This window comes from Hylobates moloch, unplaced genomic scaffold (genome assembly GCF_009828535.3).
Source record: "Hylobates moloch isolate HMO894 unplaced genomic scaffold, HMol_V3 SCAFFOLD_20, whole genome shotgun sequence".
Lineage (NCBI taxonomy): Eukaryota > Metazoa > Chordata > Mammalia > Primates > Hylobatidae > Hylobates > Hylobates moloch.
This window is the reverse complement of record NW_026652295.1, coordinates 44,578,289-44,603,959: the sequence shown is the minus strand read 5'-3', so window position 1 is coordinate 44,603,959 and position 25,671 is coordinate 44,578,289. Positions and strand designations below refer to the sequence as shown.

Here is a 25,671-nt window from a genome sequence, read left to right as displayed (position 1 = left end):
AAACCGTAGAATTGCAGAAAGGGAAGGAAGGAAATTAACTAGCCTGAGCTTGAGGTTACATTTACATCATACATATTTATTGGGTTTGCTCCCTGTTGGGTGTTGCGCTAGGCGCTGTGGATATAGTGACACAGCTTCCGACCTCATGGAACTTTCAGTCTAGCAAGTTGACAGGCATCAATCAGAAGATCACTTGGCTATGTCATTAGAACTGGGATACAGAAAGAGACTAAGCTAAGGGCATCCTGCCTAAGGCAAGAGGTTGCCTTCCTAGGCCAAAAGCTATACTTCAGGGATGAAAGAGGAAATCTAGGAATAAATAACGGGATCAGGATTTTGAGAAACTTTCCTTCACTCCTCATTTCTGCTTCTCTACTTCTTCAGAAATGCAGATAACTTTTTGAATATGTTTAGATAGGAAGGAAAACAACAGTTACTGGTCTGTTTAGCCTCAAATCACCTATAGGTTGAGGATTCTCCCCTCTATTAGAATCCTCAGAGGGGATCCATAGAGGGAATATTGAAGGTGGGTGAACTCGAGATCTGCTTTACAGATGGGCAGCTGGGGCAGCCAGCCAGAGTTACAGCCAGTATTCCCATTCACACCACACCTCACTTGCTGGTGCCTGGGATTCCTTCATGGGAAGGATCCCCCATGAGAGAATAAGCCTCAGAGCCAAGAAAGCTGGTCTACTCTCCAAAAGTTACTGCCATGGTTACTTGTTTCTTTTAATGGTTTAATTTTAGTTGACTGGTTTTTATTAGGTCTTCCCAACAGCCTTCTATCATTTGTGCAGGTCCTCTCTTGCCCAGCTGCCTGTTGCTGCAACGTGAGAACTTCTGACAGCAAAGAGAGGGAGTCTGCTACTGAGGACTTGACTGTGTTCTTATTTAAGTCCTTAATTAGGAAGAAGTCTCAGGAATATATTCATTGGATGAATAAGAGTAAAACCCTCCCCCCTCCCTGCAAGAAGAAAAGAGAGTGGGGGTTTGGGTGTAGGGAAGGCTAGACATTAATATCCTCGGGTTTATTATTCTTTGTTGTTTACAGCACTTTCATATGATTAACTTTTCAAATTAGTTTACTAACTCAGTGAGGTAGGAAGGCTGATATTATCACCATCTTACAGATAAGGAAAATGAGATTTAAGAACAGCTATTTGCTCACAGCACCCATGGCCTCTTCCAGGAGTCCCATACTCTTTCCAGAACACCTATAAAAAGAAGCTCCAAGCCAGACCCTGAGGAGAACCTCACAATTTGGCTTTGAATCTTCTCTAAAGAGGTTAAATCTATGACAATGAAAGCCTATTAAATGTGTGTATACTTAAAGATCATGAATATTCTACTTCTGTGAAAAGTTTTGAGTCTAAAATTCAATCAGTTGAAGTTAAATGAAAAGGGACCCATAATGGAAGTCATGCTTCTGCTAATGATATCACAGGACAGAGAAATTCGTTTAGTGCAATGTACCAGTAATCTAAGAGTGGAAGACGTGTGTGTATTTTGGGAAGTGGGGGGTAGCACAGAGGGAAAAAGAAAAGGTTTGTGTAAACATTAAACCCTTCCAGGCAGGGGCCTGTGTGATCCATCTTCCTTCACGAAGTGCCCAGCACAGTGTCCAGAACTGGGCTACATAAGTGGTTGTATAACTGAACAGAAAGTGAAGACCAAATTCTCCTTTGAAAGGCTAAACAAAAATCCATTTCTGCCACAATGCCAGCAGAGGTGTGGTCACTTAGCCCTGCCACCTGTAGAGTCACTCTGTGAACAAGTCAAAGGCCTTGGTGTGCTAGGTGTGTTCTCATCTCTTAGCCTCCCTTTCAGGCAAAGTTTTGTGCCTACCTGAAGGACCTCTTCCCATTCTCCACCATGGCATGATAGCAGGTTCTGCCAGTCACTTCCTAGATAACCACAGGGAGTGAGGGTTCTTTGCCTGGTTGGGTATTGAAGTGCTCATTATTATTATTTATTTTATTTTTATTTTTATTTTTTTGAGATGGAGTTTCACTCTTGTTGCCCAGGCTAGAGTACAATGGCGCGATCTTGGCTCACCGCAACCTCCGCCTCCCAGGTTCAAGCAATTCTCCTGCCTCAGCCTCCCGAGTAGCTGGGATTACAGGCATGTGCCACCACACCCGGCTAACTTTTTTGTATTTTTAGTAGAGATGGGTTTTTTCCATGTTGGTCAGGCTCGTCTCGAACTCCTGACCTCAGGTGATCTGCCTGCCTCAGCCTCCCAGTGCTGGGATTACAGGCGTGAGTAACCACTCCCAGCCTTGAAGTGCTCTTTCTAACTGCCTGGGCATGTCTGTTCTTCAGTCCACAGAGAAAAACTGTTGGAATATTCTCTAGCTTCCCAGAAGTTCTGTACATGTCTTTACCTTCTCAAGAATCATGCCAATCCTTCCACCCCAGCCTGGACGGTCCATCTTTATTCTGGCCAAAACAGAATTTGATGCCTTTCACTTCTCCTTTCTCATATATTTCTGCTATCTGTCCTTAGAAATCGGCATAACTGTGTAAAGATACTACATTTGTGGGAAATTTTATATCCTTACTTTTAGGGAATGAGAAGAGCTGCATGATATGTAATAGCATGAAAAGAAAAACCTTAGACAAATTAAATTTAAGAGTTTAATGGAGCAAAGAACAATTTGCAAAATTGCCACTGCCATGTAGTAAAAAGGATTTATGGAGAGAAAAAAGAAAATGACAAACAGAAAATGCTAGTGAGGTGCAGAAACAGCCAGATTGGGTATAGGTCAGCATTTGCCTTATTCGAACAGTTTGAACAGTTGGAGGCCTTTGGCACAAACTCACTGACTGGAGTTTACAGTCTGTTTATACATTCAGTTAGGTTACAGTTCACTAGGCATGGAGAAACCTTTAGGCCAAACTTCAAACATGTAAGGAGGCAACTTTAGGCTAAACTTAATTTTACAATACCTGTTTACGATAGCTGCTACTTATTAATAATATTCAATTGGCCAGGAGCTTCATGCAGCTCATCTTTAATTCTCACAATAACCATGCAAGGTAATCATAAATATACCATTTTACAGCTTCAAAAACAGTGACCCAAAGAATGGGCTCCTTACCTAACATCTGTGTAAATGGCATAGCCAGAAGTCCAGTCTGTCTAACTCTTGAGCTGCTTCTAGAAAAAGTAGGCCTATGTAACAAACCTGAACATCCTGCACATGTAGCCTAGAACTTAAAATAAAAATTAAAATTTAAAAAAGATTCCAGTAACATTAGACAAGAATAAAAACTCTTTTAAAAGATAATACCCAATGATAGCAAAGATCTGGTAGAAAAATAAAATGATTCAATACCAAAAAAAATAAACAAAGAAAAAGTAGGTAAGGAACACATTTTCATAGTCAAATTCAGGATGTGGTTATCTTCAAGCAGCTAGAAGAACTTACCAAGAAATGCTTGTTGGGCACCTACTAGAGAGGTCATTCTCAAACTGACCCATGTATCACCTGCATCTGGGCCTCATTCCAGACCCCCTCAATTAGAACCTCTTTATTCATGACTTTGCAATTGCCATTGCAAACAGCTCTCCAGGTAATTCTTACATTACCAGAGAACTATGCCAGTCCCAGAGCCTAGAGCAGTGTTTCTCAAAATGTAATATTGGACCACTTGCATAAGATCACCTAGAGCAATTGTGTAAAATCCAGAGTCCCAGGCTCCATCCCTGGATATAGGGTGGAGCCCGAAATTGATTTATATTTTTAAATATCCATTTGATTAAGCATCACATGTTATCATTAATGGTGCAATGGTGGTGAACATTACATGTTGCATAATTTTACACACACACACACACACACACAACTAGAGATTCAATAAGGTTTTAGGGTGTGTGTGTGTGTGCATCTCTAGGTGTAGTTAAAGAAATTATGACCCAAAAGTATTAGTGAACTAATAAATATTTGAGAAAGCAAAGCAAACACGTATAGATCAACAAATAGATGCTATATATAGATAGTGTATAATCAAATGCTACCTGTGTGGTACAGAATCTGATTTCAGTGGAAGTAGATAAGAGAACAATTAATGAAGGTTGAAAGAATCAGTGCTATTTTTATGGAGGACGGATGTCTCAACAGGCATCTTAACAGTTGAATATTTAATACTTTCCTATATCCCATAACTCATGAAGATTGCAGTAACATACTGCTTTTCCCAAATAAACTACAGGAAAAAGAACTGTGTCAGCTCTTCAGAGACAGAGCTGCAGGAATACAGTAGCCAGGAGTAGCTGGCCCTGAAATGATATAGGCTGTGGATGCCATGCGGCCACCACTCCATCACAGTGACTCACTCAGGCACCAGCCTGTTCTCACTTGTGTCTCAGGCTCCCCCCTCAGCAAAAAAGCTTGAGGACCACTTAGGAATAGTCGTGATGCAAATGTCAGTTTCTCCTTTGTTGCAGCAGTACCAAAATCTTAACAAATGAGCTGAGTCACCTGGGGAGCTCCTGCAAACTACACATTCTGGTCTATTGGGTTTTATTAAAATTAGTGATTTTTCTTTCTTTTACCAATTTTGGAGTTCATGTTTGCAAGTCATTCCCTTCCAGATAGTCATGACATTATCTCCCCCTTCTGGGACAGCAGAAACATTGGGGTGGCCTCACTGGGCTGGATCATTCACCAGCTTTGCACTTGCACCCCCATATCCCTGGAGTCACAGAGTGGGACAGTGATGCCCACTCTGCCGAGACTACATATCCTTACTCCAACCTAAGAGCCACCTTTAGGCTCTAAGGCCTTTCAACTAAATTGTTATTTGAGTTCTTAACCTTTCACCATATTTCACAATGAGAAGGTACAAATTTTCGGCCCACATTAACTCTATCCCTTTATCCTTTAAGGCAACAGTTCAAGCTATTTCTCATTTATTTTAAAAAAAATCACTCAAGTATTCTCTGATGTTATAAACCAAATTTACCAGAATATAATTTTTAAAATCCATACAAGTCACATTTCCCAATTTTTCTAAACCCTCTGGCACCTGCAATCTAACCAACTGCCACCTAGATTCAGCAACTAGGTCTTTGGAAAGGTTTGTGGAGTGTTAAAAATCCAAGCACACAGTAGGGCTTTGCTCAGTACTTAAAATTATACTACTTGTACCACGAGGAAAGTTCGCTTTGCTTCTCTTCATTTTAAATCAGTGTGATGAGTTTGTATTATTCATACTTATATTTAATTGCAGTAGTAAAGAGTTATTTTAAAACCTCATAATAAAATGGGAAAGTATTCTAATATCTCAGTTAATGGGGCCTTTGGGAAACTGATGTGTTCAAATTATATCCAGAGGGTTATGTTGATGACAACCCACCACCAAGGCAGTCCTGAATATTGAGGACAAAAAGAAAATATCTTGAACAAGGCTGCACAGATACCTAGGGAGGGAAGTCAGAAAATCAGAGTTCTTGTCCTTGCCACTGACTTCCTGGGGATAAGTCACTTTTCCTCTGGGCCATGGCTAATATTTGTTCACATTGGTATGTCTGTACCCCTTCTTCAGATTCTTGAAATATGGTTGGATTTTTTTTTAATTAGAGAGAGGCAGGGTCTTTGCTGCCCAGGCTAGAGTATAGTAGTACAATCACAGCCCACTGCAACCTCGATCTCCTGGGCTCAAGTGATTCTCCCACCTCAGCCTCCTGAGTAGCTGGGACTACAGGTGTGTACCACCATGCCCAGCTAATGTTGTTTTTATAGGTAGGGTCTTGCTATGTTGCTCAAGCTGGTCCTGAACTCCTGGGCTCAAGTGATCCTCCTACCTCAGCCTCCCAAAGTACTGGGATTACAGGTGTGAGCCACCACACCTGGCCTGAATATGTTTATACTGGTAAATATCCTTTACCCAGGGGCCCTGCAATGCTGCCTTGGCCACTCAGCCCCTTTCCTGAGATTCCCTGGATTTCTCCATCATTCAGTCAGTAAAGGCTTATTGCCTCCCTGCCAGCCCCTGGTCAGGCAGTTTCCATGCAGAAAGATTTCCAAATATTTTGAGCATCACCTGTGCTCTGGGCTTAAGATTTCTCACTTCTGGAATGAAAGTTTAGAATAGATAACCCTAACTCTGGAATGCTGAGGTTTTATGTTGTACGTTTAATATTTAGAGGAAAAGACAGGTTTGACTTGGGGCCAGAACCCTGCCTTTGCCTCTGGAATTGGCTTTTTGGAAAGATGTAAAACTCTATTTGCATTGAAAGCCGGGAAGGACCTGAAAGCAGTTCTCTGCCAAATTGATCTGTACACTTTGGCCATCAATAACTTCAAGTATAAGATTACTTATGGGGCCATCATTGAATCGTAACGATGAACGTCTCCTCCTAAGCTCTAGATCAGTGGTCCAAAAACAGGCTTTGGTTTCACAGTGCGATTTAGAAATGAACACAAACATACTCAATAGATGAAGACAGAGGGTCATCTTTTCAGAGAAATTTAAGGATTAAGACAGCATCATTTTCTCTTGACCAGTGCGACCTTTTGTTTGTTTGTTTGTTTGTTTGTTTGTTTTGAGACAGAGTCTTGCTCTGTCACCCAGGCTGGAGTGCAGTGGCACGATCTCGGTGCCAGCCACCACACCCGGCTAATTTTTTGTATTTTTTTTAGTAGAGACAAGGTTTCACTGTGTTAGCCAGGATGGTCTCGATCTCCTGACCTCATGATCTGCCCGCCTCGGCCTCCCAAAGCTCTGGAATTACAGGCATGAGCCACCGCGCCCAGCCCAGTGTGACCTATTTTTGAGGTATCAGTAACCACAATAATACAGCAGTAACACAAGTTGTATGTTGGATATTTGAGTGGTCTCTTTTGGATAATGTATGCTTATTAGGGGAAATGTGAAGTAGTTGTTCTAAAATGCATGTCATTCAACTTTCTCTTTTATGCAATTAAAACATTTTAATTGGGCAGTTTAGGCTTTGCTAGGCCCTGGGCAAATAGGAATGAACAAGACAGAAAGTGTCCCTGACCTTATAGTGCTTCCAGTATAGGTGGTACTCAGTGAAAGAAAGTTACCATTAATGATGATAATGGGAGGCAGATTTGCATAGTGGTTAATGGATGCTAGAGAAAAACTGCTACTTATTAACTGTGTGACCTTGGACAAAGTAATTACCTAGCCACTATGAGCCTTAGTCTCATTATCTGTAAAATGGGGGCACTAGTATTTCCCTAGGTCTGTTAATAAAATCAAAAACATCATGCCTTATAATATCTTTGGAATAATGTCCAACATATAGTAACTGTTCAACATATGGCATCTCTGATTATTAATATATTAGAATCACTAATAAAAATAGAAAAATAACAAAATAAGAGAAAAATGTTTAGCTCAGTTCTCTTTTTCAAGCTTTCTTTGGAGCACAGAGGAACCCATTTTCTACAGGCTAATTGGTACTGTTTGAAAGCTGCTACATCACTGGTGAGCCTTCCTTTTCTCTGATTAAATAATTCAAACCTCCCTTTTCACTTGTTTTAAAGTCATGCCTGCTTTCTTAACCACAAGTAGCTTCTTATTGTTTGAATACACTTTTTGAAAAGTGGATCGAAACCCGTAGCTGCTTAACTGTCACTTGGGAAACTTGTTTAAAACATTCATTCCCAGATGGCAACTCCAGGAATCTGTGGTTCTGATGAGCAAACCAAGGTATTTTCATGCACAGACCAAATGTAGACACAGTTTGAGAAATTCTGCTCTTGAGAGCTGGTCTTGCAAACCCCTATAATAAAGGCAGATGCCATAAACTGGACATATGTCCAGGGCTGTTTTTAGTCAGCACATGCCTGTTAAAATGTCAAGCTAATTCCCTACTGCCATTCCTAGGTAGCTGTGGCCTGGTGTCTCTGACTGTTCTTCTCCCCCTCCCTTACTCTACCCCAAACCTCAGCTGCCTGACCCTTTCTCCAGGAACTTCCTGACCAATCAGCAACTAAAGAGGTAACACCTACACAGCACTGGCCTCTGCCGTAAGGGTATGGCTAATGCATACTCTAGAACTGTACTGATTGATAATATTTTTAACATTGCCTTTGGAAATGATTGATTTAGGGAAAAGATGACATCTCTATTCCTTAGTAAAATAGCCACACATACACATACACATCCGTACACACATGCCCCACATGTATGCACATGCATGTGTGTCTACATACCTCCCTGAGGCATCTCGCTAACCACTCTACTAAGACTCCTTCAGTTTAATTAATACCCAACTTCTTTATTGAAGAGGAGAAGGAATGGATGGCACAGGCTTCTAGCCCACTGGTTATGATGAATGAACTTCTCTACCCTGATATTTCATAAAAAGCTACAGCATCTTGGCAGTATTCTTCAAGGCTTCATTGAACCAGTAGAATCCCCTTTAAAATACAGCTTTATAAGGAGAGAAAGCCCTCTTAGTTATTTATATTATAACATGGTTATTGGGTATCTGGAGGTGCCTGCTAAGTATTCCTGGGAGTTTAATTTGCCTTGCTGTGTGCTTTTGTGTGTGTGTGTGTGTGTGTGTGTGTGTGTGTGTGTGTGTGTGTGTGTGGTCTTCTAATCTGAGTGTTCATCTCTACTATGTTCACCTAAGATTTCAGTGAAGATCCTTTTAACTGTTAAGGGTTGACATCTTGTAAAGGTTCAATGTTCTGGTGTGCCAATTCCTGGCTATAAGAGATTAAAGTATTCCTAATACTTTTCTGTTCTCATTTTTAAAAAGTTATTTTCAGGAGATGGTAAGAGATTCTATACCTTTAAGTGCTCCCTTGAATGACCTTAGTTCTGACTTCTCCAATTCAAAATGATTAATCACCTCACTTTTACTGCCAAGCCTGGGATATTATGGCACTGCCCAGAGCTAACTTGGCCAAGAGTTTCATCTTTCCTGGAATTGTCCTTGGTATTTCAAAGCTTTGTGTGGAGTAGACAGCATTTTACTAGGAGTACTAAGGCATGGTTTCTGTTCCTAGTTCTACCATTAACTTGCTATGTGATCTTGACCAAGACTCTGAATCACTCTGTGCCATAGTTTCATCATTAATAAGGATGATAACAACAACCACTCACAGCTACTGAGTTATCATGTGCCAAACACTAACTCACCACTTTATATGCACTAGCTCATTCAGCAACCCTTTTTTGGGGAGTTACTATTCATCAGACACATCTTGTGCATTATCTCATTAAATTCTCACAACAACCCTGTGAAGGAGCTGTTCTTATTATTCCTATTTGGCAGATGACAAGACTGAGAGTTACAAAGGCATAATTACTTGAGCAAGGCTCTCCTACAGTAAGTGGCAGATCAAAAAGTTGAACCCAGTATGGTCTGATAACCAAGCCAATGTTTATAGCCACATATATACTATACCACCCCCAATTCAACTGACAAATGGAGATGGGTGTGAAGAATATTTGATCAAAGATCTGGAGGCAGGAATGTACAGAGCAGTGCTTCTCAACAGGGAGCAATTCCTCCCTTCCCAAGAGACATTTGAGAATATCTGCAAACATTTTGTCACAGTTAGGGGGGTGCTACTGGCATTTAGTGGATAGAGGCCAGGGCTCACACCAAACATCCTACAATGCACAGGACAGTTCTCTGTAACAAAGAATTATCTGGCTCCAAATGTCAACAGTGCCAAGGTTGAAGCAACCCTCTCGAGAGCAAGACAATTCTGCTAGTGTATCTCAAAAGAAGGAGACAATTGGGCACTCTTTTGGTATTGCCTGGTTGCTAACATACCCACAAATGTCCACCAGGTTATGAGGAATTCAAACTGTCAGGATATAGGGTACAGTGAGAATCAACAGCTCTTCTTGCTGGCAAGCAAGACTTTGGCTTTCATTGATCAAGTTTTGTCAAGATGGATAGAATAGGAAGGTCTTCAAACTGTGAATTCTCACATTACACTAAGAAAATTTAGTACCTATTCAAGGGTAAGAACAAACATACTAACCCCTGGCTACACTTTAGAATCATTTGGAAAACTTTTTAACATACCATTGCTCAGGTTTCAACCCAAGAGATTCTGGTTAACTTGTCTGGTATGGCCTAGGTGGTTCCAACGCATAGCCAAGGTCGAGAGTCACTGACTATATTAGATCAAGGCATGCAGTTAAGGAGTAGAATTTGGTTGAAACAGAAGCTTTAGGGATGAGTTGATTAGAAAATAAGCATCCAGTACATGGAATTTTTAAATATTTGCAACAGCGTTCCAGAGATATATTGCCCGAATCTAATCATGAGGAAACAGCAAACAAATCCAAATTAAGGGACATTATACAAAATACCTAGCCTGTACAATACAAAGATGTCAATGTCAAAGAGTGAGGAATGTTCCAGATGAAAGGTGACTAAAGAGAGATGATAATTGTTCAGTACCTTATGTGTGATTTTCTTGTGTTATAAAGGACATCAATGGGACAATTGGCCATAATGGAAAGTGGTTTATAGATTATAATATTGTATCAGCGTTAATTTCCTGGTTTGATAATTGTACAGTGGTGGTAGAAGAGAATGTCCTTGATTTTAGTAAATATATAAAACATTTTAGAGGTAAAAGGACATATATCTGAAACTTTTCTCAAATGATTCAAGGATAAAGTGTGTGGTTTTTTTGTGTGTGTATGTGTGTGTGTGTAAAGGATGGGTGGGACAAAAGGATACAGAAAATGTCATAAGATACGCCTGTTGGGGAATCTGGATGAAGGGTATATAGGAATTCTTTGTATTACTCTATTTTTGCCACTTTTCTCTAAATCTTGAAATTATATCAAAATACAAAGTTAAAGTAAATTACTTTAAATGGTAATAAAAGGATTCCTGTCTCCAGAGTCCTTTGGGGGCTAAGATACTGGTCTGCATTTCATGGATGTCTTAGGTGACATCTTTTGTGCAAAGAAGAGGGAATGGATAGAAATGGGCAAGAGGTATCCTGAAGATTATCAGGTAATTATTATTATTTTATAATGAGGGAAAATCAATTGTGACTTTTAAGCTAGGAGATCCCCCTAAACGGGTTTTCTGGTAGAGCTAAGTTACCTCTTTAGAGAGCCTCCATCTTTGAACATCTAATGTCAAGTCAGGTTTATCTAAGTCAGAGTAGTGACCTGAAAAGCTGCAGCTACTTTTAGCACTTTGTCTCAGAGAATGCAGTTTCCCTCTTTTCAGATCCTTTTATCATAAGGTGGGGTGAGGGCATGGGAGGAGTAGCTACTCAAGAAGACAGAAATAGATTAAATATTCAATTGAGTAAAACCCTTTAGAGCACTCCATTCCCCACATCCACCAACACCCTGCCCCATCTATGCCTCCCTCTGGCATAAATAAAAAATATTTAGGTGGTGAAAGAGGGTGCAGGAACTGTTCCTTCTTTATAGACCAAAACAAATTAAGTAAAATTAAAACCTACTTTCTATAAAAATAAAAGGTTTAAAAAGTGAAGTCAATGAATGTTTATGGGCACAAAATTTATTGTCTACTTTGAAGAAAGTGATTTATTTTTACATTGTTCTTCATGATCCATTGATAGGGCAACCACACATCCCGACTGGCCCAGGACAGTTCTGCTGGGTACTAGTCCTCCTACCATAATTATCAACACCTTCTTTTACACTGAAATGTGTCTTAGTTTGAATATTTAGTTCTATAGTCATCTACCTATAGAAAAAGCCATTTCTCCTCCTATGGGAAAATAATTTTCACCAAGAATGGTATTTTACCCAGATCACTGGGCTTCCTAACAGGAAAATTAACAAGATCAGGTAAATAGCCATGTGGAAATCTGAGCCCATTTGTGATAGAACAGAGATGGATGTACAAATAGAAAACCAACACGTTCCACAAATGAAACAATAAAAGACTTGAGAACAGACAATCAAAGGGGACAGTTTTGCTGATCTTTCTTTTTTCCTCAACCACCATTCTAAATTACTTTTTTGACAGAACAAAACAATATTTTATTCTTGCCCTTGCAGGCAGAGGCTGCATTCCCGGCCTACATTTGTCTTCCATTTCCACATAAAGGCCTGATAGTACTGATGGTATCTGCTTAAGAACTTCATGAAACTCACACCTAGTTTCAGGGGAAGTCAACCCAGGCATCTGTTTGGAGGCTGCCACTCACCTCTAGCCCTGTCTAGCTCACAAAGTGACATACACGCTTGCTGATCTATTCAACCTATCTGGGAAGCAAAGGCTCCATCAAGAGGAAATAAACTAGCGATACAGGGCCAAGAGGATGATTTAATGCAGTCCAGAGAGCTTTCAGCGCAATTTCAACTCCCATGCTTGAGTGTTGAAAAAGTGTGACTGCAGTTTAAAGTCCTTATGTACGAGCTTGTGGGACAGCTTCTTTCAAACACAGACAGGTTTTTGTATTTAAAATACTCCCCAAAGTAGCATTTTGTGGGAAAGACCGTGTATAACTCCTGAGATCTGAAACAGGGACAGTTTGATGGTGACTAGATTAGAGTTTAAACATGTTCTTTGTGTTTTGGCCAGTGCAGATTGACAGGTCTCATGGATGCCTCTTTTGATGGTGGGATATTTAAATCATGGGACCACAGAGCTCCTAGTTGTGGCCACACCTTACATACTCCTGGACACAGTTGCTGCTTCTTGTGGTGGGGGCTTGTCTCTTCTCAGAGCTTGTGTCATGGCAAAGTATACTCTATGATGGGCACTGCTGCTGATGCCCATAATTGAAGGCAGATATTCCGAGGAAACCTCTCATGATATAATAATATCCACTAGAATTCTACACACCAACCCTGCATAGTTGTGTTTTTTTTTTGTTTTTTTTTTTTTTCAGACAGTTTTGCTATGTCACCCAGACTGGAGTGCAGTGGCACAATCATGGCTCACTCAGCTCACTGCAACCTCCACCTCCTAGGTTCAAGTGATTCTTCTGCCTCAGCCTCCCGAGTAGCTGGGACTACAGGTGCACACCACCACGCCTGGCTAATTTTTGTAATTTTAGTAGAGATGGGGTTTCACCATATTGGCCAAGCTGGTCTCAAACTCCTGAGATTGTGATCCACCCACCTCAGCCTCCCAAAGTGCTGGGATTACAGGTGTGAGCCACCACGCCCAGCCCATAGTTTTTCTTTCAAATATTCTTCATTTGGGAAAAGAACCCAGCTCACTAAAATGGTGATGACCTCATAGTGGATGTTCCTTTACTGTTGTTGCATTTGTGGAACATCTTCCATACTTTAAGAAATTTTCTGGTCCCATATGATTATTTTATGTGGCATTTGCATGGATAGAGCATGAGAAATTAACCAAGCTCTAAGACAGAGTGCTGGAGAAGAGCCTGTGTCTCAATAGCTGTGTAGCAAAATGAAGGTCTTAGCTCTGTGGCCATGCTACAAGCACTTTGTCATCACTAGCCTCTGACAACCAAATAGCTTTTCTTTCTCAAGAACAAAAAACTAAGTGATGCTTATACTAAGCTAACAAAAAAGGTTTTATGATTTTTAGTGTCCAGCCATTAAAAGAACAATGACTTTGGGTGTCATCTGAGTGGCTTAGAGGAGGTCTCTATTTGAGAGAAGATGATGGAGCCAAGTCCAGTGTTGGCAAATTCACCAACTGTTTTGCATTGTGATTGCATTCTCATCATGCACTTTAGTGGGGCATAGAGGCTACAAACTTCAAAGGCAATTGGCTCAGGGAAACAAAAGCAATAATGTCCTTTTTTTTGTAGCAAAAAAACATCTACTGTAAAACCCTAGTCTGCTGATCATAGGAATGTAATCTTAGCCACCTCAGGGTTTTCTCAGTCAATTCTGACCACTCCCAAGCAGATGTTGAATTTAAAACCCTTACACAGGCTTCCTGATCAACTGTGGAAAAAAAAAAAAAAAAAGGTGATGATTGCACCACTGTTCTCCAGCCTGGGCAACAGAGTGAGACCTGTCTCAAAAAATAAATAATAAATAAAATGAAACCCTTATACATTGTCAAAATGTTGAGATATGGTTGTTAAGAGTGACAGTGACCTTGTTTAAATTTAACCAATCAACATCCACCACTATATTCTCAGCCTGCTGGTTCCAGTCATCTACATCTATCCCTCATGGCAGGAAGTGCCCATGTTTCCATTTGCTCTCCTGTTAAAAGGCCATGTGGTTACCCTCCATCTTCTTTGTCCTGGCCAAAGGGTCTCCTTGGGTCTCCTGCTCTCTCAGCCTACATCTGTACCCCTCTTGGAAAAATTCAGAAGGTACTTGGTGGTTCCCCCGTTACACTCTAGAACTATGGGAAATCCACTGAGGCTGTCTCAGGACCTCTCTGCCTAGTTGTCCACACAGCCATGTTTGCTCTACTGTTAAAATAGGACATGGGAGAGGGATTCTGGAGGCTGGCTGCTTTCCTGGTCAGTCCTCCCTCTCCAGGTGGTGAGGCACAGGTGCTGTCTGTTTCAGATCTCTCAACTCACTTGGATCCCAGAATTTTACCACCTTTTGGAGGTTGTGACCAAGATGGGGCGGGGGGATGCAGAGCCCATACTCAGAGACCCACATCAGCATACAAAACTTATTGCTCCCTTCTCTAACACTCCCACTTTTCCCTAGGCTAGAGAATGTTTACCTTCTCTTTGATGGAACAACTGTTTCTGCAAACATACCTCCAAATATTTTGTGCTAGCAGCTGTACCTTAGCTTTTGAACCCAAGGCCAAGTGCTTCCACAGTTGAGGCAGTAGATGACCTACATGTAGCTACCTGAATAGAGTAATGGGATTCAGTGAAAGAAACCATCAATTAATATATTCCTCTTCAAATGCAAATAGCATTCCAAAAACAGAAGTTCTCGAGCAAACACTTTCCCCTTATCAAAGGTTTGCAGGTTGAATACCTTCTTGTCTTAAGTAAGCTCTGTGTTAATATGTGAACCATAAACAGGAAGGCAGCCAAAATGCTGCTGGAAAGTAAATGATAAAATAATCAGAGTCCAAATTTTGCTTGCTGTGTGATCCATAGTAAACCTCCATGCTGTGCTCCATTCAGCTGACTCCTCATCATCTTTCTCAGCATCTTATGTATCCAGCCTTTCATAGAGCTGACTATAGGCCAACTGTGCCCTAAGAACAAAATGCAGGGATTAGGCTTGTTCACAAAAGAAACACACAACTCATGATTAAAAAAAAAAATCTGCCACACTCTTACACTTCTCTAAAAAGGAAATGATCATGATTGGCTCAACAGATACATTTTCATTTAGAGAAAATGCCCATGCCGTAGGTGGACACAGCCATTCAGCCAAATCAATGTTGATTAATCTCTTCTGCATTGTATAAAGAGAAAATACCTAATGGTCCTGAGATATTTATAATTTTATTTTTATCTGTTCATGTTTATTATTTATGCATTTTTACAATGCTGCACAAGATTTTTTCTCATGTGATAAAGGAGCTATGGTTATAACTTTTAGTTATTCCAACTAGAATGAAGAGATTAACTTCAGCAAAGGAAAATCACTTAAGCTCCTTAAGTCATATTTTCTTCATCTGAAAGGTGGTAATAGTAATGCTTCTTCTGTGTACCTCAGAGGATTATGAACATCAATGATATAATCAATATCAAAGGTAGACAACATATGTGAAAGCAACTTATAAACCCTAAAGTGCTACATAAACACCATAATGTTAATGTTATCATTATTAGTAGTATGCAAAACATGTTTTCATGGATGAAACAGAGAGAGCAGAGAAATTGTGAATTCCGTGCCCTCATCTTTAGTGGAAGCAAGAATAAATGTCAGAAAGTCTGTTAACCCAATTTCCCTGCTGGCTAAAAAGAACCATATTGGTCCATCAGGAAGGTCACTAGGGAAAATAGTGTGAGCGTGAGCTGCCCTCTTCCAAGACGCTAGAACACCAGCTCCTGAAATTAAAAATACCACAGCTTTGGGTACCATTCCTTAAAACAAAAACAAACACAGACATAGCTAAGGTCCATGAAGGCTTATATAAGGCAGGACAGGTAAAATATTCAAGAATATTTGTAAAGATCAGACACCTTTAAACTCTAAGCAAAACAGCTACAATGAAAGACACTTAGAGGGGTGTAGATATGGTGAACATGGAACTTATTCATAACATCTTGGAACCTCCATTTAAAACTTGCAAAAGACAAACTCAGGACCAAATGAAAAAGGAAAGAGTCTATAGTTTTACAACAAAGTATCTACTGAATATAAAATGAACTTATGAAATCAATTTCTTCTAGGAGTGATACAGACTGAAAATTATTATTTTAATTCAAAAAAAGTCCTATTTTTAACATTTGTTTTTTCCAATTATAGAAACATTACATACTTATAGAAAAATTAAAGAGTATGCCCAAAAGACAAAGAATGTTAACACAGTTTTATAACAGAAAAACATTTTAACATTTTGATGTATCTTTTTCCAATTGTTTTGTTTTTATGTATTGTGTGACATTTAATATACATAAAAGTACTTATGCATCTATATATATGTGAGTTGTGAAGCATAATGAAATAAACCTCTATAAACCTACCACCTAACAGGATTAAGTCATTGTCCCTTATTTCAAGAGGCTAGCAATAGTTTTACAAGAAGTAGACTCTTTAAAGAAGCACAATAACTTGTTACAGGTGCTATGATGTGAGAATGTACAAGGTTCAGTAGAGAGTCTAAGGAGGATGTGATCAGTTTCACTCGGCTGAAGGTGAGGGGCAGGTAGAAGTAGAACGTCCTTGTAAAGGGTATAACCCATATTTAACTCCATTTTGAAGCTTTAGGTGATAATTAAGATAATATTTTGCCATGTTCATCTTTTTAGCAATGTTGGCTATTTTGTATAACAATGGACAGGACTGTGCAAGCATTTGATAGAAAAGGGCACAAGCCTCAGAGACAAACATTGGTGTTAAAATCCCAGCTGTACTGTCACTGGCTGAGTGGCTTTTGGCAAGGTTCTTAACTTCTTCACAATTGAAAAGTGATAATATCTGTTACTGTTTTGTGATATAAAGCTTATATCTGAAGAGTGTTAAAAGTTGGCTTTACCTTGGCCCAATTACTACAGCACAGACTCTCGTCACCTACTTGGCTGTTCATTATAGTGGTGCACGTGACACTGGCTAGTTTTTCAGTGATAGGGAAACAGTTAAACCTAAAAGAGACTGGTGTACAAAATACAGTATTATGTGTTAATTCGGCATGAGATGTATTTCTTTCTACTTCCCAGAATAATCATGGACATTATCCAGGTTATCCCTACTACTACTACCACGAGTAAGGGAAAGGAAGCAAGAAAAAGAGAAAGAAACTGACGTTTACTGAGCAGCATGTGCCAAGTGCTTTGCAAGTATCCTGTTATCTAATTTTTATGATAATCTTCAAATTTTTGTTATACAGCTGCAGGGATGGAAATGTGGTGGGATTAAGTACTGGCCTTAGTTCACCAGTGGATTTGTTGTCTGTGGTTGGGTAGCTGAGATGGTTAATTATGTGTCAACTTGACAGGGCCACTGTGCTCAGATGTTTGGTCAAACATTGTTTTGGATGTTTCCATGAAGGTGCTTTTTGGATGAGATTAACATTTAAATTGGTGGGCTCTGAGTAAAGCAGTTTAACCTTCATAGCCTGTGTTGGCTTTATCCAATTAGTTGAAGGCCTTAATAGAACAAAGACTGACCTCTCTGACTAAGAAGTCTGTCATTAGACTGTCTTTAGACTGGAGCTGCAACTCATCTTACCTCTCCAGCCTGTTGGCCTACCTTGCAGATTTCAGTCTCGTCAAGCCTCCATGAGCCTTTTCCTTAGAATAAATCTCTTTCTCTCATTAAATAGATGATGGACAGATGGATGGACAGACAGATAGAGAGATAGGCAGGCAGACAGACACATACACATCCTGTTGGTTCTGATTCTCTGGAAAACTCTGTCCAATAGGTAGCAAATTGCCCCAAAACTCAGTGAATTAAAACAACACGTGTATTCTCTCACCATATGTATGAATCAGGAATCCAGGCATGACTTAATTGGGTCTTTAGCTCGGGGACTCTCACAAAGATGTATCACAGAACTGGCTGTGGCTACAGTCTTATCTCAAGGTTTGATTGGGGAAGGAAGCACTTGTAAGCTCACTCAGTGGCTGTTGGCAGGATTCAGCTCCTCACAGGCTGTTGGATGAGGGCCTCGGTTCCTCTCTGGTTGTTGGCTGGCAGTCACCCCCTGTTCCTTGCCATGTGGGGTTTTCCAGAGGGCAGCTCACACCACAGCAGCTTGCTTCATCACAAGAGGCCATTGAGAGGAGCCAGAGAGAATAAAATGAGGAGTCACAGTTTTTTTGTGTGCACTCCTCTCAGAAGTGACAGCCCATCACTTTTGACAGATTGTATTATTTAAAGCACATCCCTGCATCCAGCCCATATTCAAAGGGAGGGGCTTGCATAAGGGCATGCTTAGCAGGATGTGAGGATCACTGGGAACCATCTGAGAAGAGAGGCAATCACACACAGCTAGCAAATACACGTCACTGATTGATGAGAAGCTCAGTCTGACTCGGGGACCCACCTTCTCCACGATGCCAGCTGCAACCTCAAAGAGCCGAGGGGACCCCTCCACAGGAATCAGGCATGAGAGGGTGGTCTGTGAGCATGGCACAAAGTGGGAGCATCGAATGGCCTAAAAGAATCATCCAGATGGTGCAGAGGCCCATTGCCCCTCAGCAAGGTCCTGGCACTCCTGCAGCTCTCAGAGTCAGCGCTTCTGTCTTCCGCCTGCAGCAGGCTCTACCTGCCCCAGAGTAAAGCCACTCTGGTGGGCTTAGTCCTGGGGCCCTGTACTCACTTGACTCCTCCTGGCTTCTGTGTCCTGAAGCCTGTCAGCACTTCCTGCCCACAAGCCCAAGCCCCCAGTCTTCCCATCCAGGATGTAGTGAAGCTGTGATGAGCAGCCCAGATCTTCAAGCAGGCCTGCAGCAATCATTCGCTACCTCTGAAGTATGGGCAGCTGAATGTTCTCAGCTGAGTCCCTCCATGAGAATAGCCCTCAGCCTTGGAGAGCTGGCATCACCTCCCAGGGCCATGCTCCCTCCCCAGGGATAGCTCTCGACCTGTGACTGCTCCATGAGAGGGGAGGGGAACATAAGATCCTGAACTGGGGGTGCCTGTGAAGGGCACCCCTCCCCTCATTGCCACCTTGAATCTGCTGAGGCCTTTGTTGGGACTGCATTGAGTTCAACTCCTCCCTCTGCCCAATCCTGGGTCCCTCAGGTCTCCACAGGTGTTGATCCTGACAGCACTCCTAAATGAAGCTCCTGTACACAAAATCTCCACTCACAGGGCTCAGCCTGCCATCCAAAAAAGGCCTGTATCTGCACAGCTGCAGCTGGCACTCCTCCAGCCATCTTTACTTACCAGCTTCATTCTAATGTTGTGAATGCATGACCAAGGATCTCCATGCACTTGAGAAGAACCAACAGCAAGATACATAACTAGTGAGATAAACCAAGAGCACAGGTGACCTAGAGTATTCAGAGCTATGCAGAAAGTAGACAAGATCTTTTTTAAAAAAGAGATCTATTTAATATTCGCAGAAAGATTTAACAGGCTATGACAGCTGTAACACAAGAACACAGCTGCTGTGAAAAAAAAGAGATATCTTATAACAAAATAAGCATTCCTGTGCTGGCAAAATTTATTGGAAAATTTAGCAGAAGAGTTGAATGGACCTAACTGAAGAATAGGTTAATGATCTGAAAAATAATGTAAAAGGAATTCTGAGAATACAGAGTCAAAAGACAAAGAGATGGAAAATATGGAAGAAAAGAAAAACAGATAATACATGCAAGAAATTCTATATCCAGCTAGGAATGCTGAAGGTAGTAGAAGCAATGGAGAGGAAGAAATTATCTAAATATGAATGTGAAGAAACTATGAACAAAGACACAATAAGAGCCCACTGAATGCTATATAGGAACAATCAGCAAATTTTTTTTCTGTGAAGAACTAGATAGTAAATAGTTTAAGTTTTGCAGGTCATATTTCTTGACTGTATTGCAGCACAAAAGCTTCAATATGTAACAAAAACACAATACGTGACTGTGTTACTACAAAACCTTATTTAAACATAAGTAAGCATCAGGCAGATTGGGCTTAGTTTGCTGACCCCTGCCTTCCAGAAATAATCAGGAAAAAAAAATCACACATCTAGTCACATTTTACTATAAAAGTTCTGAACTCCAAAATTAGGGAAATTCTGGCCGGGTGCGGTGGCTCACGCTTGTAATCCCAGCACGCACTTTGGGAGGCCGAGGTGGGTGGATCACAAGGTCAGGAGATCGAGACCACGGTGAAACCCCGTCTCTACTAAAAATACAAAAACATTAGCCGGGCGTGGTGGCGGGCGCCTGTAGTCCCAGCTACTCGGAGAGGCTGAGGCAGGAGAATGGCGTGAACCCGGGAGGCGGAGCTTGCAGTGAGCTGAGATCGCGCCACTGCAGTCCAACCTGGGCGACAGAGCGAGACTCCATCTCAAAAAAAAAAAAAAATTAGGGAAATTCTGTAAAGCTTCCAAAGACAAAACAAGGCCAGGATCTCACTTGTCTTCTATAACACAGTTGGCTAGAAAACAATGGAGTCATATTCTGGGGAAAATTGAAGTGATTCTTAACCCGGATTATGTTCTAAGTCAAACTATCAGTCTAGGGTGATGGCAAAATACACACATATTTGACCAGTCAATGACTTGAAATGTTTATCACCTCTCACTGTCGTGGGAGGAGAGGGCCTACTCAAAGACGTTTTCTCACACAACGTAAAATGTTACTCCAAGAAAGAGGAAGATATGAGATACATGAAACAGTTGAAATAACCCAAGATTTAGATGAAGAGAAATCCAGTTATGACTATTATACGGCAGGTCTAAAACCCGATCCATTGAAAGTGAGACACCACCTCAGAGGGTTCTATGATGAGTGACTTTATTAAAGAACACATTTAATATAATAACACAAATGATAGAATTAGGAACCTGGAAGTACAATTTTGTGGAGTTACCAATGAGATAATGGCTTATGTCTGCTCTCTTCAACAACAGTAGAAACGCATTTAGGAATTTTAGGAGGAAAAAAATGAGACAGACATGATTATTTAATGAAACAAGTAAAAATTTGTGCTGTTAATGAAGTGAATAAAATGGTGTTTTCTGAAACAGCAAATCCAAACTCCCACAGGTCAAGAAACTTAGAGTAAGAATTAAGAGAGTCACTGACTGTTCTTCTAAATTTATTTTTTGTTTATTGCATATATGACCATTACAGTTAATTCTCTATGTGGCTCTTTTTTTCTACCACTGCTTTTGTTACTTTTATATAATATTTTATAAATTTGCCCTTTTCCATGATTTTATTCTTAAGTAGGCTCAGGTTGTTTTTAAATTAGTGAATAGAAGTCTTAAAATTTTATTTAGATATCAGTATTATAACATCTTCTGATTTTCTTAAGACAGATGACAGACTTTACACCTAGAAACATAAATTTATTTTTCTTGAGATTTGTATTTAAAGTATAGAAGACTCCTTCAGGAAATGAATATTTCTTGTTTTAAAGAAATCTTTTTCTGAAAGTCAGCAATTTCTCATATTTCTTATATTTCTTATTTTATTTTATTTTACACAAGGTCTCACTCTATTCCCCAGGCTGGCATGATCATGGTTCACTGCAGCCTCAACTTCCCAGGCTCAAATGATCCTCCCACCTCAGGCTCCCAAGTAGTTGGGACCACCAGTGCATGCCACTCAGCCCACCTCGTTTTCGTTTGTTTGTTTTGTAGAGATGGGGTCTTCCTATGTTGCTCAGGCTGGTCTCAAACTCCTGGGCTCAAGTGATCCTCTCACCTTGGCCTCCCAGAGTGCTGGGATTATAGGCATGAGCCACCATACCTACCCTCTTTAATTCTTTTTTTCTGATAAACTTAGGTAAAGTTAAATGTAATGCTTTTCATTTAATAAAAATATTAACAATGATTATCTTTAATGTATGGGTCACTTTGTCCTTATGTTTATGTATATTTTTCCAAGTGGTCTACCATGACCATATTATTTTCTAAAAAGAACAACATTATTCCTTTCAAGTTACAATATCATTCAAAGCTAGAGCTTGGCAAATGCATGAATTAGAGGCTCGACGTTACCATCACTTGCCCATAACCTTTAACTAATCACTCAACCTCTTTTGGCTTTGGTTTTATGAAATTAAAAAATTGGATTGAAATTTATATTTGATGATTTTGAAAAAACTTATCCTAGACCTGTTTTTTTGTTTGTTTGTTTGTTTTGAATTGTTCAAACCCTTTGCGTCATTTACAAGGTCAAAATATATCAGGGAGGATTCTTGATTTTAAATGTTGGTGGAATGTCTCTGGGTTTTGTGTGTGCCTACATTCATGTCCCAAGTTCTATGCAGGTCTGCCTCCAACTGGTGATGGGGCCTTGAGCATGTCATCCCCTACTCTGTGCTTTGCATCTTTCAGTTTTCAAGTAGAGGGGTTGGAATCAGTCGCCTCCGGTGTCCCTTCCAAGAATAGAGGTTAAAATGATGCTGGAGACAAAGCTTGATCACTGGGACCCTGTGGGAAAAGTAGTTACAATTGAGTGAGATCAGGGAATCTGCTGCTTATATCCATGATGCAAAGCCTGAGGATGGTCTCATTCTCATGGATGTACTGCTTCATCTTAAATGTACCAGGATTAGGCAACATAAAACAGCAGAAATAAATTCTTCCGGGGATACTCCTAGGCAGATTGGGGGTCACATTACCAATCAGCTCAGGTCAAAGCTTGTACCATTTGAATGTCTCTGTACATTCTCTTCTTCACTTGTTCATGGGAACTTCCAACAGTGTCCCACCTACCCAATGTGTTCCCTCTTTGTAGTGGGGAGAAAACTCAGTCAAAATAAAGAACGTGCAGATAACACGATAATAATCAAAGGAAAAACAATGCCGTGATCATAAGAACAAACCAGTCAACAAGAGTTAATGCATTAATTAATGCAAAGAACTGAGAACTATTAACACCCAAGGACAGTACTGGTAATCTCAGTAGCACAATTGTATAAATCAGTTTATTCAGAGTCAGAAGTGCTTAGGTCTTAAATGGTCCAACCCATGTCTTCTAAACTGGTACCTCTTAAACTTCAATGGGATACTAATTATCTGGGGGGTCTTGTTGAGATAAAGATTCTAAATTAGTAGGTCTAGAGACTTGTGACCTGAGATAATGCCTATTTAGGAAGCTTCCAGGAGATGCTGCCACCGCTGATCTGTTATCCATAAGTTGGACTATAAGGATGTAAAGCACTTAGAACAGTGTCTGCATTTAGGAAGAACTGGTGTTAGTGATGATTATTATTTCTACTAGCTGCAAGAATTCCAACTCTTCACATGCTCATGTGCTACAGGAGTACCAAGAGTTGTGCAGCAATAGCCATATTTTTAAGTTGAATAACTAGAATCATTTTGTAAACTCGTTTATGAAATTTTATGGAATAAAAATTTATTCCGTAACTTTTATTAGATCACAAATAAGCAGCCCTAGGTAGAAAGCACATTTATGGAATGAGCATAATTTGCTGCTGAGAACTGCAGAGAAGGCCTGCACATTTTGACAGGTTCCACTCATCAGGAGGACTGTCACATCTCTCCAGTGAGCTGAGGACCACAGTTTCAGAATTACTAACTCAGAGGACCAACCAATTGGTGACCACATATCCAGTGTGCCCAAGACAGTCCTGAAGTCACAGCATAATTAATAGCACCCCCCTCCTAGCTTGGACAATGCATTGTGTAGTCATCCTAATTATAGTGGACACTATCTATAAATTACTGGCTTTACCCAGCTTCCCTAGCTCTCTCTAAACTTTCATTTCTACCACATGGAGAAAAAGGAATTCTCAGTCAAATTTTCTTGCTTAGCTGACAATGGTTTTGGCACTGAACGATGCCTATATTCAACAATCCTGAAGTTTTGTGTGTAACACACACACATATACACACACCCACACACCCACACACATGGAGGAAACCAAGTTTCATCAATACGATCCAATTTTCAGGCGCTTCTAATCTGAGCTGCTTATGTGAAGCTCTCTTCCTTTTGAGAGAACCAGCTTCTCTTTCATTTCCAATCATTTCTTTAGGATTGCACAAGAATTCTTCATACTGCTGCTGGTCTATGAGATATGCATGAGGAAAAACTAGATGAAGACAAAAGATGTGTCCATCCCACTGGGTGAGATGCACTGAAAGGGATGAAGCCATATTGACCCAGCTTCCCTCTGCCATAGATAGTCCTCTGGGATGAAATCTGCATTCTGTCACTGACGAGCTGACCACCTTAGGCAGATCGTTTAATCTCTTTTAACTCGTTTCTTCATCTGCCTCATAAGTGTATTGTGAGAATGAAATAAATTAGCATATGTGAGGGGCCTAGTGTGGGCTTGGCATATAGAAAGCATTTTAACCTAAGTCATATCTAATAAATTCCCACATGAAAATGTAACCACTGTGCAAAATTGCATTCCCAAATTTTGGGCAGTGTTAGCCATAGCCGAAGAGTCGGTTTTGTTTCTAGTAAATCCAGTTCAGCCATGATAGATGTAGACTGTCATGTTTCAATTTGGAAAGGCTTTCCTTCAGGTCTCTTGTGTCCTGAATCTGTGATGGGTTGAAACAATCATTTTTGTGTCAAATCTTAAGGAATTTGAACATGAGGGATTTAATTGTATGTAAGGTTTCATCATTAATATACATTCTTTTTTATGTCATTACATAAAGTACAGAGGAAAACAAAATAGAAAAGGTGAGATGGAGAGGAGGAAAAGAGATTAGGAGTATAACAAGCTGCACATTTTCTAAATTTAATGATTGAATCATAAGAAGTTCCTTATATCTGCATCTTAAAAGAATGCAAATGCCATTTTAATTTCATGGGAAAAATAAGTTAAAGGATACCCTGCTGCCTTTGAAAAGCTTACTTTGATCATTTGCCAAATGGCAAAATGAATGGATTAAATTTTAAATTGCCTGTCTTCAGAAGGACGTGATATGGAACATATTTAGGATTTGGCCCTTTAATTTAACATTAAACTTACTAAAAATGTCCTCATCAATTATTGACAGCCCGATTTTAAAACAGCCTTCATCCCAATGTTGAGAAGGTAGAACACTGCTCGTTTTTAGAAGTACATTTTCTACTTTCAGCTACAACACTGGGTAGCATTCTGCAAAGGGGTAATTTTTTAAAGAGGCTTCAAGCTGGTGAGCAGTTTGCCTATCTGCATCAGCAGGCTCATGACCCATCATTTAGAATTCAAATGGAATGTATTCAGTGAAGCATCTTGCTATTAAATAAATGTAAAAAAATGTGTGAGTGCTGACTGTTAAAATACCGAAATCTCAAATCTCATTTGATTTATGTTTCCTATGATTCTGTGGGTATTTAATAACAGATGTTATTGTGCAACAAACAAGGCCATTCCTAGCAAAATATGGCTTAGGGCTAACTATTATTTTTATCCTCTTCCTAATTCCTTAAAATACCTTTTTTCTTTTAGAAACAACATCATATTAAGGTAAATATTTAAATCTTTGATAATGCT

At 40.1% G+C, this 25,671-nt stretch overlaps 1 protein-coding gene and 1 long non-coding RNA gene across 8 annotated transcripts in view; one reads left to right on the top strand and one right to left on the bottom strand.

Moving 5' to 3' along the window:
* Window positions 1–25,671, top strand: part of RCAN2 (regulator of calcineurin 2) — a 290,327-nt gene that overhangs the window by 221,865 nt on the left and 42,791 nt on the right. The gene's annotated exons all lie outside the window — the stretch shown is intronic.
* LOC116460195 (uncharacterized) overlaps window positions 22,244–25,671 on the bottom strand; it is a 101,508-nt gene continuing 98,080 nt past the window's right edge. For both annotated transcript variants that reach the window (XR_004245744.2, XR_004245745.2), the window contains one exon: window positions 22,244–22,639. This is a non-coding gene — a long non-coding RNA (uncharacterized LOC116460195). The remainder of the gene's footprint in view (window positions 22,640–25,671) is intronic.